Raw genomic sequence first — 4926 nt, 5'->3', positions numbered from 1 at the left:
TTTGTCTCGCCACACTTTCTTTTTTAGTTTCCTCGTCCGTAATACCATCGGTCTGAGGAACGGTCCCGACCCGAACGCCGATGTATTCCTTTCACAAATGCTGCCTGTCCATCCAGCATTTTCTGTTGTATTCACATGCCGAGCCCATTGTCCCTCGAAACTTCCTCTGCCGGGGAGAGTGGCGCAGGCAGGTACTCTCACAAAAGTTCAAAAAGGTTCAAAGGTTATTTATTGGTCACATACACCTCGGTGTAGTGAAATGCTTCTTGCCAATGCAACACATAAAGAAAGAATACAGACAAAACATTAATAAGAGATTTAAACATAAAGAACAACCCCAGTTCACCCATAGTCGGGCCTATTGAGGCCTCCACAGTTGCCTCTACGGAGGCCCGATGTTCCTGGCCGTTCTCGCCGGGTGATGGTGCGCCGGCGTCGGGAGAATCCTCACAGCGGCTTGGGACACCTGGAACGGCCGCTTCCGTACTGGAGGCCGCGGCTTCCGAAGCCAACAAGGCCGCGCCGGTTGGAGCTCCACTACTGGCGATCTCGTCGCGAGATCCCAGGCTCCCGATGTACAGTTCAGCGCCGCTGCCCGCAGCTGGTCGCTCCACAGTCCCGCAGATCCGCGATGTTGTTCCCGACGGTCTTCAGCTCACCGGAGCTCCAGCGCGGCGACCCAGGCAAGGCATCGCCCGCTCCACGATAGCGCTCCAGCGCTGTGCCGCTGCCGAAGCCGTGGTTCTGGGCGGTCCCCGACAGGAAACGCCGCTCCAGGCCCGCTGGTAGGCCGCGAGGACGGGTCGAAGCTGCAGCCCGGAGAAAAGCTGCCTCTCCGACCAGGTAGGGACCCTGAAAGGTAGTTTCCCCCTCCCCCCCCCCCCCACCCACCCCCCACATAAAAAAGTCTAGAACTACAGAAACAAAAACACTTTAACTAACTAAAAATAAGAAAAAAAGATGAAAAGACGGACAGCTGCTGGCTGGGCAGCCGCACACAGGTCAGCGCCCCCTAGAACATGCAGACGTGTCTAGAGGGAGAGAGAGAAAGAGAGGGAGTGAGAGAAAGAGAGAGGGGAGAGAGGGGAGAGAGGGGATATGATCGAGAGAGAGATTTAAGAATCGAGAGAGAGCTAGAGAGATAGCAGAGCTCGATCGAGTAGTAGCTTCTCTTCTCTCTCGCTTCTCTCTCTCTCTCTCTCTCTCTCTCTCTCTCGTCTTCTCTCTCTCTTCTCTCTCTCTCCTCTCTCTCCTCGCCTTCTCTCTCCCGGACACTAATGACCTCACCCATTTAAATCCGATACTCGTTTAAATTGTTCCCAATACATCCAATTAGTTCAAATGGTAATTGTACCCGCATCAGACAGCTTTATAAAATTCTCCGTGAATACCTTCAGTGATACTTGATGACATTAATGCTGTGAAGTTTAATTTCTGTCTCGGTTATTATTCTTGGGCGGTTCGGTGCTGCAGCGTTGTTGCCGTATACAACGCTTACAGCGCCAGAGCCCCGAGTTGGAGCAAGACCACGGGTGCTGTCTGTACGTTCTCCCTGTGACCCCGTGTTTTTTCCCCATGATCTTTGGTTTCCTCCCACACTCCAAAGACAGACAAGTTTGTAGGTTAATTTTCTTGGTGTCAATCTAAAATAGTCTCTACTTTGTGTCTGATAGGGTTAGTGTGCGGAGATCACTGTTCGGTGCGGACTCGGCATGTTTCTGCGCGGCATCTCTCAAATAAACTGTATCATTGTCATCTCCACACTGAAGAAGGGCCCCGACCAGAAACGTCACCTATCCATGTTCTCCAGAGATGTTGCTTGACCCGCAGAGTCACTCCCGCATGTCTTTTTTGTTTGTTGTGTCAATAGACATCTTAGAGTTATAGAGTCCTAGAGTGATACAGCGTGGAAACAGGCCCTACAGACCAACTTGTCCAAATCATTGTTGTGGTTTAGTGCTGCCTGAACATTGGGCAACAAATGAAGAAATCAACTGCTGCATTTCTTTCTCAGAAATAAACAAAAATATGAGGAAGCAGCAACTGAGCTGTCTCTGACGAAATGTCTGTAGTTTTGTCTTTCATTGCAGGGTGATAGGGTGCTCTCATTGAAGGATGATAGCAGGTTATTCAATTTTTACATTTACTTCCTCACACAAACTGTAAATATATCCATTGATTTGGCCTCCACAGCCTTCCGTGGCAATGAAGTCCACAGATTCGCCCCCCTATGGCTAAATAAATTCCTCATCTCCTTGGAGGGCCTGTATAGTCTCACTATAATTGTTGCTCAAATCGCCCTGGCCGTTGTCTTTTCAAACAATGGAGCGTCAGCGATCTCCCTGTAGATGCCGGGAGACATAAACGGTGAAATACGGCACAGCATGAAGGGTTTACATGAATCCTGGGGCCCAGAAATAGTGGATGCATTAGTGATAATTTTTCAAAACTCTTTAGATTCTGGAGTAGTTCCAGAGGACTGGAGGGTAGCTAATGTAACCCCACTTTTAAAAAGGGACGGAGAGAGAAAACGGGGAATTACAGACCAGTTAGTATATCATCGGTAGTGGAGAAAATGCTAGAGTCAGTTAATAAAGATGGGATAGCAGCACATTTGGAAAGTGGTGAAATCATTGGACAAAGTCAGCATGGATTTATGAAAGGTAAATCATGTCTGCCAAATCTTATAGATTTTCTCGAGGATGTAACTAGTAGAGTGGATAAGGGAGAACCAGTGGATGTGTTATATCTGGACTTTCAAAAGGCTTTCGACAAGGTCCCACATAAGAGATTAGTATGCAAATTTAAAGCACACGGTATTGAGGGTTCAGTATTGACCTGGATAGAGAACTGGTTAGCAGACAGGAAGCAAAGAGTAGGAGTAAACGGGTCCTTTTCAGAATGGCAGGCAGTGACTAGTGGGGTACCGCAAGGCTCAGTGCTGGAACTCCAGCTATTTATAATATATATTAATGATCTGGATGAGGGAATTGAATGCAACATCTCCAAGTTTGCGGATGACACAAAGCTGGGGGGCAGTGTTAGCTGTGAGGAGGATGCTAGGAGGCTGCAAGGTGACTTGGATAGGTTGGGTGAGTGGGAAAATGCATGGCAGATGCAGTATAATGTGGATAAATGTGAGGTTGTGCACTGAGGTAGCAAAAACAGGAAAGTAGACTATTATCTCAATGGTGGCCGATTATGAAAAGGGGGGATGCAACGAGACCTGGGTGTCATGGTACACCAGTCTTTAAAAGTAGGCATGCATGTGCAGCAGGCAGTGAAGAAAGCGAATGGTATGTTAGCATTCATAGCAAAAGGATTTGAGTATAAGAGCAGGGAGGTTCTACTGCAGTTGTACAGGGTCTTGGTGAGACCACATCTGGAGTATTGCGTACAGTTTTGGTCGCCTAATCTGAGGAAAGACATTCTTGCCATAGAGGGAGTACAGAGAAGGTTCACCAGACTAATTCCTGGGATGTCAGGACTTTCATATGAAGAAAGACTGGATAGACTCGGCTTGTACTCGCTAGAATTTAGAAGATTGAGGGGGGATCTTATAGAAACTTACAAAATTCTTAATGTGTTGGACAGGTTAGATGCAGGAAGATTGTTCCCGATGTCGGTGAAGTCCAGAACAAGAGGTCACAGTCTAAGGATAAGGGGGAAGTATTTTAGGACCGAGATGAGAAAAACATTTTTCACACAGAGAGTGGTGAATCTGTGGAATTCGCTGCCACAGAAGGTAGTTGAGGCCAGTTCATTGGCTATATTTAAGAGGGAGGTGGATGTGGCCCTTGTGGCTAAAGGGATCAGGGGGTATGGAGAGAGGGCAGGTACAGGATACTGAGTTGGATGATCAGCCATGATCTTCTTGAATGGCGGTGCAGGCTCGAAGGGCCGAATGCCCTACTCCTGCACCTATGTTCTATGTTTCTATGTTAATAATGCAGCTAATGTCATCAAATACCAACACCACCCTGCGAACTCTCTTATCTCACTGCTAGCACCAAGAGGAAGATGCAGGGGCATGTGAATCGTGATCGGATGTTTAAAGAACAGATTCATAGTTAATTTGCTTTAATTTATTTTACTTTATCATTGTCACATATTCCGAGGTACAATGAAAGCCTTTTATATTGAGTGCTGTCCATCAAAGAACTTTACACGAATGCAATCAGGCCGTCCACAACCATCACGCTGCTGAACCACACTCAGCACCCGGATCACAAGCCGACCGCCGGGTAGAAACACGAAGAACTTTGCAATGAGGTTCCATTACTGTGGCTTGCACTGCTATGGTTTGGTTTACTAGAATAACTGACAACTTACCTCAACCTTACAGTGTTGTTCTTGCAGTTAGTGGGCCTGTAGAGCAGCAACAATGTCATTGTTGTCATGGTGCATGTGACAGTTAAACACTCGTGAGATCTTGTTGATAGCAGAGGGCACCAGGAATTGGGGAGGAGATTTCGGATGGGAATGACCATTGAACTCTACCGGCGGTCGGTGAGTGCCCGGGTCCTTGTTTGCGGAAAGACGCAGATCCCGCCCTTTGCTGCCCGATCAAACCCCGGCTTCCAGTTGCATTGTTATATGTGCGACTGGATAAGTCAACGAGGTTGCCGGAAATTTGGTTTAACGGGATTGGGACACAAAAAAAACATAGCGTTGAAATGGCCCTGATGCTGGGAGACATATGATATTACGGGATTCAGCTTAAACTGGCTGCTTCCAAACAAATATTGCACAATAATGTTCATATAATCCCAATGTATTTTTGGATCCTTTGCCCCCGACGTTCATTGCAGTGCTTCCCTCTAACCTAGGTAGGATTCCCTTGGAGGCCAAGTTTGCTGCTGTGCCGCCCATTCCTGGAATGCCATTGCCCTCTGCTCTGGCTCCTTCTAACTATGAGTCCTGAAT

The sequence above is a fragment of the Amblyraja radiata genome, chromosome 3, assembly GCF_010909765.2.
Source record: "Amblyraja radiata isolate CabotCenter1 chromosome 3, sAmbRad1.1.pri, whole genome shotgun sequence".
Classification (NCBI taxonomy): domain Eukaryota; kingdom Metazoa; phylum Chordata; class Chondrichthyes; order Rajiformes; family Rajidae; genus Amblyraja; species Amblyraja radiata.
Note: the sequence above shows the minus strand (reverse complement) of the source record.